Raw genomic sequence first — 11,380 nt, forward strand, 5'->3', positions numbered from 1 at the left:
AATGTTATAAAACAAGTGCTGGAGCTGCCATCTATTAGAAGTACACAGGAAGCGAAAGAGTGATTGTTCCTTGAGCACCGCAGTCAAGGGTCAGCAGAAATTGCCACAATTTCAGAAGTGCATGGGCTGAACTGAACATCTATCCTGTGTCTGTATTGTGAAGGGACAATGGAACAAAGGGGAAAGATCAAATTTTGTGTTTGAGCACACAAAGGTGCCACGGAAATGTTTCAGATGATGAAGCAAGTGTATGGAGAGAGTTGTCTTTCTCATGAATGTGCATTCGAGTGACATAAACATTTCACCCACGGAAGAGCATCACTGGAAGACAACGAATATCCCATCAAAAAACAATTCCAGAGTTGATTAAAAAATTGCAGGAAATCATTACCAATGATCGACATACAACACTCCAATTAATTTCAGAAGATCTGTGCATTAATAAGAAAACCATTCAACAAATAATAACCCAGGATTAGAAGAAAACGAAGGTCTGTTTGCAGTTCCACATTCATTAACAGACGATCAATGACACAGGATTGTACACTGTAGATTACTCACTGAGGCAGGCAAAAGCAAATCCAAATAACTGAATTTGATCATTACGGATGACAAGAAATGGTGTTTTCAGTACAACCCCACAACAAAGTGACAAAGTGCAGTGTGGAAGTTGACAAACTCTCCAAAATCCAAAAATCATCAAGAAAAGTCAAGAACCAAAACTATGCTCATCACTTTCTACAACAGCAAGTGAATTGTGCACAAAGAATTCAGGCCGCCCAATATCAAAAGTGTTAGTGCTGCCTACTATTTCAATGTTTTGAAAACAATTCTTGCAGAGAATCCATCACGTGCGGTTTTGTATGGAGAAGACTGCAGTTGGTTCCTCTTGCATGACAACGCACCTCTCACTGTTCAGGAGTTTTTGGCTAGCAAAAAAGTCTGCATACTGTCACACTCACCGTATTCACCAGACTTAGCCCTGTGTGACTCTTTTTTTTGTTTCTGAAGCTCAAGACACTACTGAAAGACTGTTATTTTCATTCAAATATCAACACCATTCAAAGGGCTTTGATGAGAACATTGAACAGTATATCAGTCACAACCTTCCACCAGTTGTTCAAGTTGCTTCTGATCATTACATGCAGTGTGTAGATGAGAGAGGAAGTTTACTGATACATGGGATCATTATTTTTTCTAGCATAAGTCTTGTTTTCCAATTGCGGCACTGTGTACGTATATACAGGGTGTCTCAAAAATATTGGTACAAAAGTTTAGAGGAGGTAGGTAACATCTTCCCTATCTCTTCCATCATGCAGTATGATTGATGATCTTTGAGGTTATAATGAATGTCGTGGCGAGATCCAACATTCCTTACATTTCGAGGGTACAGCTCTAAAACGGTGTTCGCAGGCCGGCCGCTAGTTAGTACACCGGACTGAACCTATTGGTAACTCTCTAGGAAGATTCCGGATCAGCTAGTGTATAATCTTGCTACCTCTACTCTGCCAGATAGTGACTGGAGGGAGTCCGAGTAGTGTGTATGCGGGGAGCATTGTCGAGGCCACGTTATGTCAAGGATCTGGGTATATTCTTACCACATGTACGCCATATCCAAAAATTTCATTACTTCATACAGCATGTCCCACCCACTTTTTCTTACTATTGAATACACCATGAATTGTCAAAATAATAGAGCAAGCTTATCTGCGAAAAGATCTAAACCTCCCAAGGACTTCCTAATTCATTTCACAAATATACGTGGTCTCAATTCTAATCTCAACGATGTCCATTTCCACTTGCAGTCTTCCAAACCCCATGTACTTTTTCTGACTGAATCTCAGTTATCAGTTGATTCAACTACTGCTCATCTAAGATGTCCAAATTATTTGCTGTATGATTCCTTTCACCTCAAAGGTGGTACTTGTGCATATGTCCGTTCTGATATTCGCTGTCAGAGACTTGGCAATTTGGAATCTCCTGTCTTTGATCTTCTCTGGCTTAAAATCTCTCTACCTCATTGTGTAAAATTCATCTGTTGTCTCTACCGTTCTCCCAACTCCACTAATCACTTGGAGCTCTTTGACTTCCTCTCTTTGCAACTTGACTTTCTCCAGTCCAACTTTCCTAACAGTGAGGTAATTTTCCTTGGTGATTTTAACGTTCACAACTCCAGCTGGCTTCAATTTTCTAGTCACACAGACCCAGCAGGTCGAGATGCTGAGGCTTTTGCAATTACTAATGACCTAGCACAGATTGTTCATTTACCTACAAGAATACCGGACAATCCTAATCGTACAGCCAATACGCTTGATCTTTTTCTCACAAACAACCCTTCTAAGTACAAGGTTGAAGTGAGAGGTCCTTTAGGCACTTCAGATCACAACTTGGTGATTGCCTCTTCTCCAATGGAACCTTTATCTCACGGCAATTCCCAACCTCGTATTGTTTGGCATTACAAGAATGCAAAATGGGATGACCTGCGAGACTTCTTTTCTTCTTTTCCTTGGTCTGATTACTGTTTCAAAACTTCTGATGTCAACGTTTGCTCAGATCGTGTCAGCAAAATTATTCTTGCAGGAATGGAATCCTTTATCCCACACTCCACTTTAAAATCTCGTCCTTTATCTAAACCTTGGTTTTCCAATAAATGTGCTAAGGCTGTCCAAGAGAAGAATGTTGCATATCGTAATTGGCTTGTTTCTAATTCTTCAGTTTCATTTTCTGCCTACACCAAAGCTCGCAACAATTGTAAAGCAGTTATTAATCAGTCCAAACTAGAGTTTGAACAGGCTAAGAGTAGAAAACTTGCTTCTTGCCCTAATGGTAGCCGAGCATTCTGGTCTCTTGCCAAAGCTATTGGCCGCAACTTTTGCCCATCTCTGCTCCCACCTCTGCCCAAACCAGATGGTTCTGTTGTCACTTCAGCCAAGGATAAAGCTGACCTGCTAGCATCCCATTTTTCTTTGCGCGCATGTATTAATGATCTTGGTAAAACACCTCCCACCATTCCTAACACGCTCCATTCAATGCCTCCTGTGGTCTTCCGTCAAAAGGATATCAGAAGGATTTTGATGAATCTTGATGCTAAGAAAGCTCCAGGTCCTGATGGTATTTCTCCACTTGTTCTCAAAACCTGTGCTCCTGAACTTACTCCTATTCTTTGCCGCCTTTTTTCACTTTCTTATTCCAAAGGTGTTTTTCCTTCTGCTTGGAAATTTGCTCATATCCAGCCAGTTCCTAAAAAGGGTGACAAATCCCTCCCATCCAATTATCGTCCCATTGCAATTACTTCTACTCTTTCTAAAGTAATGGAGAAATCAATTAACCGCCAACTCTTAAACTACCTAGAAACCTACCGTCTGATCAACGATCGCCAGTATGGATTCCGTCAGTGTCGATCCACTGGTGATATTCTGGCTTATGTTACCCATTTATGGACTAATTCAATGGAAAGGTTCGGTGAAACACAAGTAGTTGCTCTTGACATCTCAAAGGCTTTTGATCGTGTTTGGCATAAAGGTCTTCTAAACAAGCTTCCATCTTATGGTTTGCCAACTGTTTTTAGTAATTGGTTATCCAGTTTTCTCTCTGATCGCTCACTGAGGGTGATGGCTCTCTGTCTTCTAACTTCTCCACTAATGCCGGTGTCCCCCAAGGTTCAGTTCTTTCCCCCACTCTTTTCCTCTTGTATATCAATGAATTTCTTCCATTGACTGGAAATCCTATCCACAGTTTTGCCGATGATAGCACATTGCATTCAACTTTCCATTTTGAGAAACCTTGTCCAGCTCAATCAGCTTCAAGTTCTCGAAAATCTGCTGCCAATTCCTTAAATGCCGATCTTCGGGTAATTCTCCAGTGGGGCAAAGACAACTTAGTTGATTTCAACCCTTCTAAAACTCAATCTTGTCTTATATCTCGCAAAAAGGATTCTTCTGCTCCTATGCTTATCTTTAGTGACACTCCGATTTCTAGGCAAAGTGATATATCTCTTTTAGGGATTACCCGGACTTCTAATCTCTCTTGGCACAAGAACATTACAAATATTGCTTCCTCTGCATCTAAAAAACTTGGTTTTCTCTTTCGCTCTCGGCGTTACTTTTCTCCCAAACAGCTGCTCACTCTGTATAAATCGCAAATCCGCCCTGCCATGGAATATTGTTCCCACATCTGGGGTGGTGCCCCCAAAACCTCTCTCAGGCTTCTTGATTCCATTCAGAAGAGGGCAGTTAGGTTAATTAATGATTCATCTCTAACAGAGTCTCTCAACTCGCTTTCTCATAGACGCACTGTTTCTGCTGCATGCCTCTTCTACAGATACTTCCATGGGCACTGTTCTTCTGAATTGGCTTCTATAATTCCCACTCTCTCTTTCAAAACAGTCCGAACACGTGCCGCCACCAGCCAACATCCATTTACTGTCCAACTTCAAACCCACAGAACCAACTTTTCATCTTCCTCATTTATTCATTCAACTGCCGTTTTCTGGAACAACCTTCCTTCATACGTATTTCCTGAAAATTACAATCTACAGAAGTTCAAGTCCAATATCAACAAATATCTTCTTTCGTCTTCTCAACCTCCAACCCAAGCACGGTACTAAGTACTATAGGTTATAATACCTCTCGTGTTTGGGGTTCTCATAAAAAAAAAAAAAAAAAATCTAAAGGAATGTGAATCGCATAGGAATCCATAACCGGAAACGTCACAGGAAAGTAGTAGCAGAGGCACAAGAAGCAGAAATGACACAAGACAGTAATTAGTAGCAAAAATTTATTTGACATAATATTAACAATGGAGTACAAGATGGATGCATTTCATGATGTTACAACAGATGCTCGAAGGTTCCACCATGAGACGTGATGCATGCGTGACACCAACGCAGCATGGATTGGCGGACATGGTCGAACACACCTGGAGTTTCTTTGACAGTAGCAGCAGCGTAGACAAGTCTCGCCACAAGATCCATTTCCGTCTCCACAGGCGATTCATACACGATAGATTTGAGGGGGCCCCCACAGAAAGAAATCAAGGTTCGATAAATCAGGTGAGTGTGGGTGCCAGGCAAAGGGTCCACCACGGCCAACCATCAACGCCCAAAATGCTTGTTCAAATGGTCACGAACACACTTTCCATAATGGGAGGTGGCCCGTCATGTTGAAACCAAATGTTGCGTCTCACATTTGCTGGAACATCGTCAGGTAACCCTGGTAGAACTTGTTCAAGGAAGATCTGATATTTAGCATAGTTCATGCGGGATAGTAACAAGTAAAACGTAAAGTGCAGCCATTATCAACCCACTGCAGGATGGAAGCCTCCTCAACAATTCATGCTGAGGGAAATGGACCATAATCTGCCACACTGGTCCAGTGCGGGTTGGCAGATTGACCGCATGCAGCAGTCAGGGGCTTGAAACCCGGTCTACTCAAACAGCTTGTGCTACTGCACTCCCGCTCCTGACCACTCGGCTACGAAGGCAGGTATGGGCCGACTAAGCAGTCATGACCATACCTGCCCACATTTATTGTGAAGCGATGTTGTGTCGCATGGTGGTGCACAGTGTGTGGGTTGTCGTGAGCCCACGTGAGCATTGTGCTGATTGAATAAGCCTTCCCGAGTGAAATACGCCTCATCCGTGAACAAAACATAGGCTGTAAAATTCAAGTTTTGAACACTTTCTTGGAGAAACCACTGCGCAAAAGCCACACGTGCAGGATGATCCTGGGGGAGCAGTAACTGAACCCTTTGGAGATGAAATGGGTGTAAGGAATTGTCATGCCAGACACGTTGTACACTGTAACAAGACACTCCTAAGGCAGAGGCAACGGCACGTGTGCTGGTAGTAGGATTATTCTGGATGGCATTCAACATACTTTCTTCCATGGCGGGAGTTCGCGTCAAACGTGGTCTGCCCGTATTACTCCTGTTACCTCTGAATGACTAATAACCGCACAAATTTTGATGAACATGCGCAAACAAATGCTGGTCCGGTACATGTCTGTCTGGGAAGCATTCTCCTTAAATTTGTTGAGTGGCTCATCCATTGCCCTCTGCTAATCCATACACTAGGTGCATGTCTGCCAGCTCACAGTTCATATATCGATGTATGCTCTTTGTGAGGCAACTACTGCTTGAATGAGTAAACCAGAAATTTTTCCTCTCGCAAACTGATGAACAGAGCTGTGTACCGACTTACGGTGACATTTCCGGATATGGTTCCTATGCGATTCACATTCCTTTAGATGTTACCTACCTCCCCTAAACGTTTGTACCAATATTTTTGAGACACCCTATACATATCATTGTAAATAGCTCGCTCGCTCGCTCTCTCTCTCTCTCTCTCTCTCTCTCTCACTCACTCACAAGCAATCCTATTTTTGATGTTAAGAAATTATATAAAAATGTGTTAATAATTATAATAATATATCAAAATAAATTTAGCTATTGCTTTTCTTTGCATTTTGCTACTGATTATTAGGGTTCACGTTTCAATACATTAAGACACCAGAGTAAATTTCCTTACATTGGCTACCATATTTCCTTACTGCCTCAATATAAAGAATCATGGGATAAGAATTTCCAACAACTCTGGGCAGGTACTTAGAGTTCAGTTCAATTGCTACCTTATTACAGCAGAATGACAACTACAGAAAGCTCTTTAAAATCCAGCATACATGCAGATTGAGTGATGCCAGATTTTCAAATTTTTCAAATTTTCCAGATTTTAGAGATATAGCTATAAAATATAGGTGTATCTTATACAGTTTTGGGGAAGTACATTTCAATGAATTAACCACAAATGATTAAACTTATTTACATCTATAAACATTTGTAATGACTAGCTTGCCCTTTAATCCATTTCTGCAGATAGCATTAAATGGATTAAAGGGGTGCATGGATTACACAATGGTCTTAATTTTCACAGCAAAACAAAACTGCTTTTATAACAAGCTGCATGGTATCGCACTATTTTTTTCAGATATATTACAATGAAAACGTTTTGTATACTGCATGGCAGCTCAGATCAAACAATTTCTTTACAACTGTTTTGTTTATGATATCATTAGAGATCACTTACTGTCTGATATGAGAATTAGTTAGTTCTAAAAGAGCCTGTCATAGTGATCTCATCTTTTTTCAAATGTCCAATTAGCCTTTTCTTTCAGCAAGAGCATCCCTTTGAAAGTGTTTTAATACAAAGCCACTCATTGCAAAGACAAATTTGTTCAATTGTTAAAATTAAAACCATTACATTATTTAAGCAGCTTAAATCCTCCTGGCCACAAAAACAAATTGAAAGTCAAGATAGTCCTAGAAACATCTTAAAAAAAAAAAAAAGTCACTTTTTTTTTTTTTTTCTTTGCATAGATTCTTGAAAACAAAACCAAGATTGCTTCCGAATTACAAAGTCCTGAATCTCACGAAGTTTACTGTGTATGGAAAATACTGGAATGTATATACACTTTGCATGCAAAGCAGCTATAGGTGAATGACAGTGTCCATATGTATTTTTATGGATTGTGCTAACTGATATGGAATAAAAAAACATAAAATAAAATAATAATGCACAATAAAATAGAATAAAATAAAAATAAAAAATATCAAAAACCACATCACACACTATCTTTCAAGAAACCACAGCACAGCCATGGTTTATGGAAACAAATTATTTCAATGGCCAGAAAAATTAGTGCATGGATTGAATGGTAATTTGAAACAACAGAAATATTTAATATCCTATTTCTGTTTTAATTTCTGTGCAATTGAATTGAAATGTAGACTTCAATATAATTGCACTGCTATTGAATTCAGCTGCATAAAAATTCAAACAGAAATAAGATATTAAATACAGGCAGCTCTCGCTTTACGAGTTTTTTTTTTTTTTTTTTTTCAAATATCAAGCATCAACAAAATTGAAAATTTGAACATTAATCAAGATAAATAAATGCTAAACATTCATAAATACAGCATTTCAAACCAAACAGTTATACAATACAGTACTGCTATGCATGCATTTGTTTGTTCAGGCAGACAGGTGCATCTTACTGACTCACAATAACAGCCAAATCCTCTGCTTGCACCTTCACAATGGTCAGACTGTTAGTAATCCTGGGTATAACCTCCATGCAACAAGCACACTGTGGTCTTAATGTGGTTGGTTCACAACTGGGTGGTCACTGTGGGTGACTGTGGGTGACCACCCAGGTGTGAACCAACATAAGCAGGGGTCGAGGTGTGGCATCCATACAAAATGGAGGAATGCCGCTCCTCTGTGTTACCAGGCAATACTAGGTGGTAGATGACTCTCATCAACCAGTGCAATATCACCAATTTGCTTATTGGAGGCTTGAAGTGGTGAATAGTCTCCAGAGCTAAGTTCCGGTCAACCCTTCCCCATCTCTTCCATCATGCAGTATGACTGATGACGTTTGAGGTTACGATGAACATCATGCGAGATCCAATCTTCCTTACATTTCGAGGGTACAGCTCTAAAATGGTGTTCACAGGCCGGCCACTAGTTAGTAAACGGGACCGAATCTGTTGGTAACTCTTTAGAAGGCTTCTGGATCAGCTAGTATATAATCTTGCTACCTCTACTCTGCCAGATAGTGACTGGAGGTAGCCTGAATAGTGTGTATGCAGGGGGGGGGCATTGTCGAGGCCATGTTATGTCAAGGATCTGGGTATATTCTTACCGTGTGTACACCATATCCAAAAATTTTATTACTTCATACAGCATGTCCCCCCAATTTTTCTTACTATTGAATACAACATGAATTGTCAAACTAATAGTAAGCTTATCTGCAAAAAGATCTAAACTTCCCAAACACTTCCTAGTTCATTTCATAAATATATGTGGTCTCAATTCTAATCTCAATGATGTCCATTTCCACTTGCAGTCTGCCAAACCCCACATACTTTTTCTGACAGAATCTCAGTTATCGGTTAATTCAATTACTGCTCATCTCAGTTGCCCAAATTATTCGCTGTACAATTCCTTTTGCCTCAAAGGTGGTACTTGTGCATATGTTCGTTCCGATATTCCCTGTCAGACCTTGGTAATTTGGAATCTCCTCTTTTTAATCTTCTCTGGCTTAAAATCTCTCTACCTCATTGTGTCAAATTCCTCTGTTGTCTCTACCATTCTCCCAACTCCACTAATCACTTGGAACTCTTTGACTTCCTCTCTTTGCAACTTGACTTTCTCCAGACCAATTTTCCTTGGTGATTTTAATGTTCACAACTCCAGCTGGCATCCGTTTTCTAGTCACCCAACCCAGCTGGTCGAGATGCTGAGGCGTCTGCAATTACTAATGACTTTGCTCAGATTGTTCATTTACCTACACGAATACCGGACAATCCTAACCATACATACATACATACAGCCAACACACTTGATCTTTTTCTCACAAAAAAACCTTCTAAATACATGGTTGAAGTGAGTGGTCCTTTAGGCAACTCAGATCACAACTTTGTGACTGTCTCTTCTCCAATGCAGCCCTTATCTAATGGCTATCCCCAACCTAGTGTTATTTGACATTACAAGAATGCAAAATGGGATTACCTGCGAGATTTCTTTTCTTTTCTTCTTTTCCTTGGTCACATTACTGTTTCAAAACTTCTGATGTCAACGTTTGCTCAGATTGTGTCAGTGCAAAAATAGGAATTGAATCCTTTATTCCACACTCCACTTTAAAATCTCATCCTTTATCTAAACCTTGGTTTTCTAATGTGTGCAAAGGTTGTTCAAGAGAAGAAAGGTGCATATCGTAATTGGCTTGTTTCCAATTCTTCGGTTTCATTTTCTGCCTACACCAAAGCTCATAATAATAGTAAAGCAGTTATTAATCAGTCCGAAATAGATTTTGAACATGTTAAGGGTAGAAAACTTGCTTCTTGCCCTAATGGTAGCCGAGCATTCTGGTCTCTTGCCAAAGCTGTAGGCTGCAACATTTGCCCATCTCTGCTCCCACCTCTGTCAAAACCAGATAGTTCTGTTGTCACTTCAGCCAAGAATAAAGCCGACCTGCTAGCATCCTATTTTTCTTCCAATTCATGTATTAATGATCTTGGTAAAACACCTCCCACCATTCCCAATGCACTTCATTCAATGCCTCCTGTGGTCGTCCGTCAAAAGGATGTCAGAAGGATTTTGACGAATCTTCATGCTAAGAAAGCTCCAGGTCCTGATGGTATTTCTCCACTTGTTCTCCTGTTCTTTGGCACTTTTTTTCACTTTCTTATTCCAAAGGTGTTTTTCCTTCTGCTTGCTTGGAAATTTGCTCATATCCCGAGTTCATAAAAAGGGTGACAAATTCCTCCCATCCAATTATCGTTCCCTTGAAATTACATCTACTCTTTCTAAAGTAATGGAGAAATCAATTAACCACCGACTCTTAAACTACCTAGAAACCTTCCGTCTGTTCAACGATCAACAGTATGGATTCCATCGATCCACTGGTGATATTCTGGCTTATGTTACCAATTTATGGTCAAATTCAATGTACACGTTTGGTGAAACACAAGCAGTTGCTTTTGGCATCTCAAAGGCTTTCAATCGTGTTTGGCATAAAGGTCTTCTAAACAAGTTTCCATCTTATGGAATTGGATGTTTTTGTAATTGGCTATCCAGTCTTCTCTCTGATCGCTTACAGAGGGTAATGGCAGATGGCTCTCAGTCTTCTAACTTCTCAATTAATGCTGGTGTCTTGCAAGGTTCAGTTCTTTCCCCCACTTTTCCTCTTGTATATTAATGACCTTTTTCCATTGATTATAAATACTATCCATAGTTTTGCCGATGATAGCACATTGCATTCCACTTTCCATTTTGAGAAACCTTGCCCTGCTCAATCAGCTTCAACTTCTCGAATATCTGCTACCAATTCCTTAAATGCCGATCTCCAGGTAATTCTCCAGTGGGGCAAAGACAACTTAGTTGATTTCAATCCTTCTAAAACTCAGTCTTGTCTTATATCTTGCAAAAAGGATTCTTCTGTTCCTATGCTTATCTTTGGTGACTCTCCGATTTCTAGGCAAAAGGATATATCTCTTTTGGGGATTACCCTGACTTCTAATCTCTCTTGGCACAAGCACATTACAAATATTCCTTCCTCTGCATCTAAAAAACTTGGATTTCTCTTTCGCTGTCAGCGTTACTTTCCTTCCAAACAGCTGTTCACTCTGTACAAATCGCAAATCCGCCCTACTGTGGAATATTGTTTCCACATCTGGGGTGACCTCTCTCAGGCTTCTAGATTCCATTCAGAAGAGGGCAGTTATGTTAATTAATGACTCATCTCTAACAGAGGCTCTCCACTCGCTGTCCCATAGATGTACTGTTTCTGCTACATGCCTTGTCTAGAGATACTTCCATAGG

This window comes from Mastigoproctus giganteus, chromosome 7 (assembly GCF_048544385.1).
Source record: "Mastigoproctus giganteus isolate SK-2022 chromosome 7, ASM4854438v1, whole genome shotgun sequence".
In the NCBI taxonomy this organism is placed as follows: domain Eukaryota; kingdom Metazoa; phylum Arthropoda; class Arachnida; order Uropygi; family Thelyphonidae; genus Mastigoproctus; species Mastigoproctus giganteus.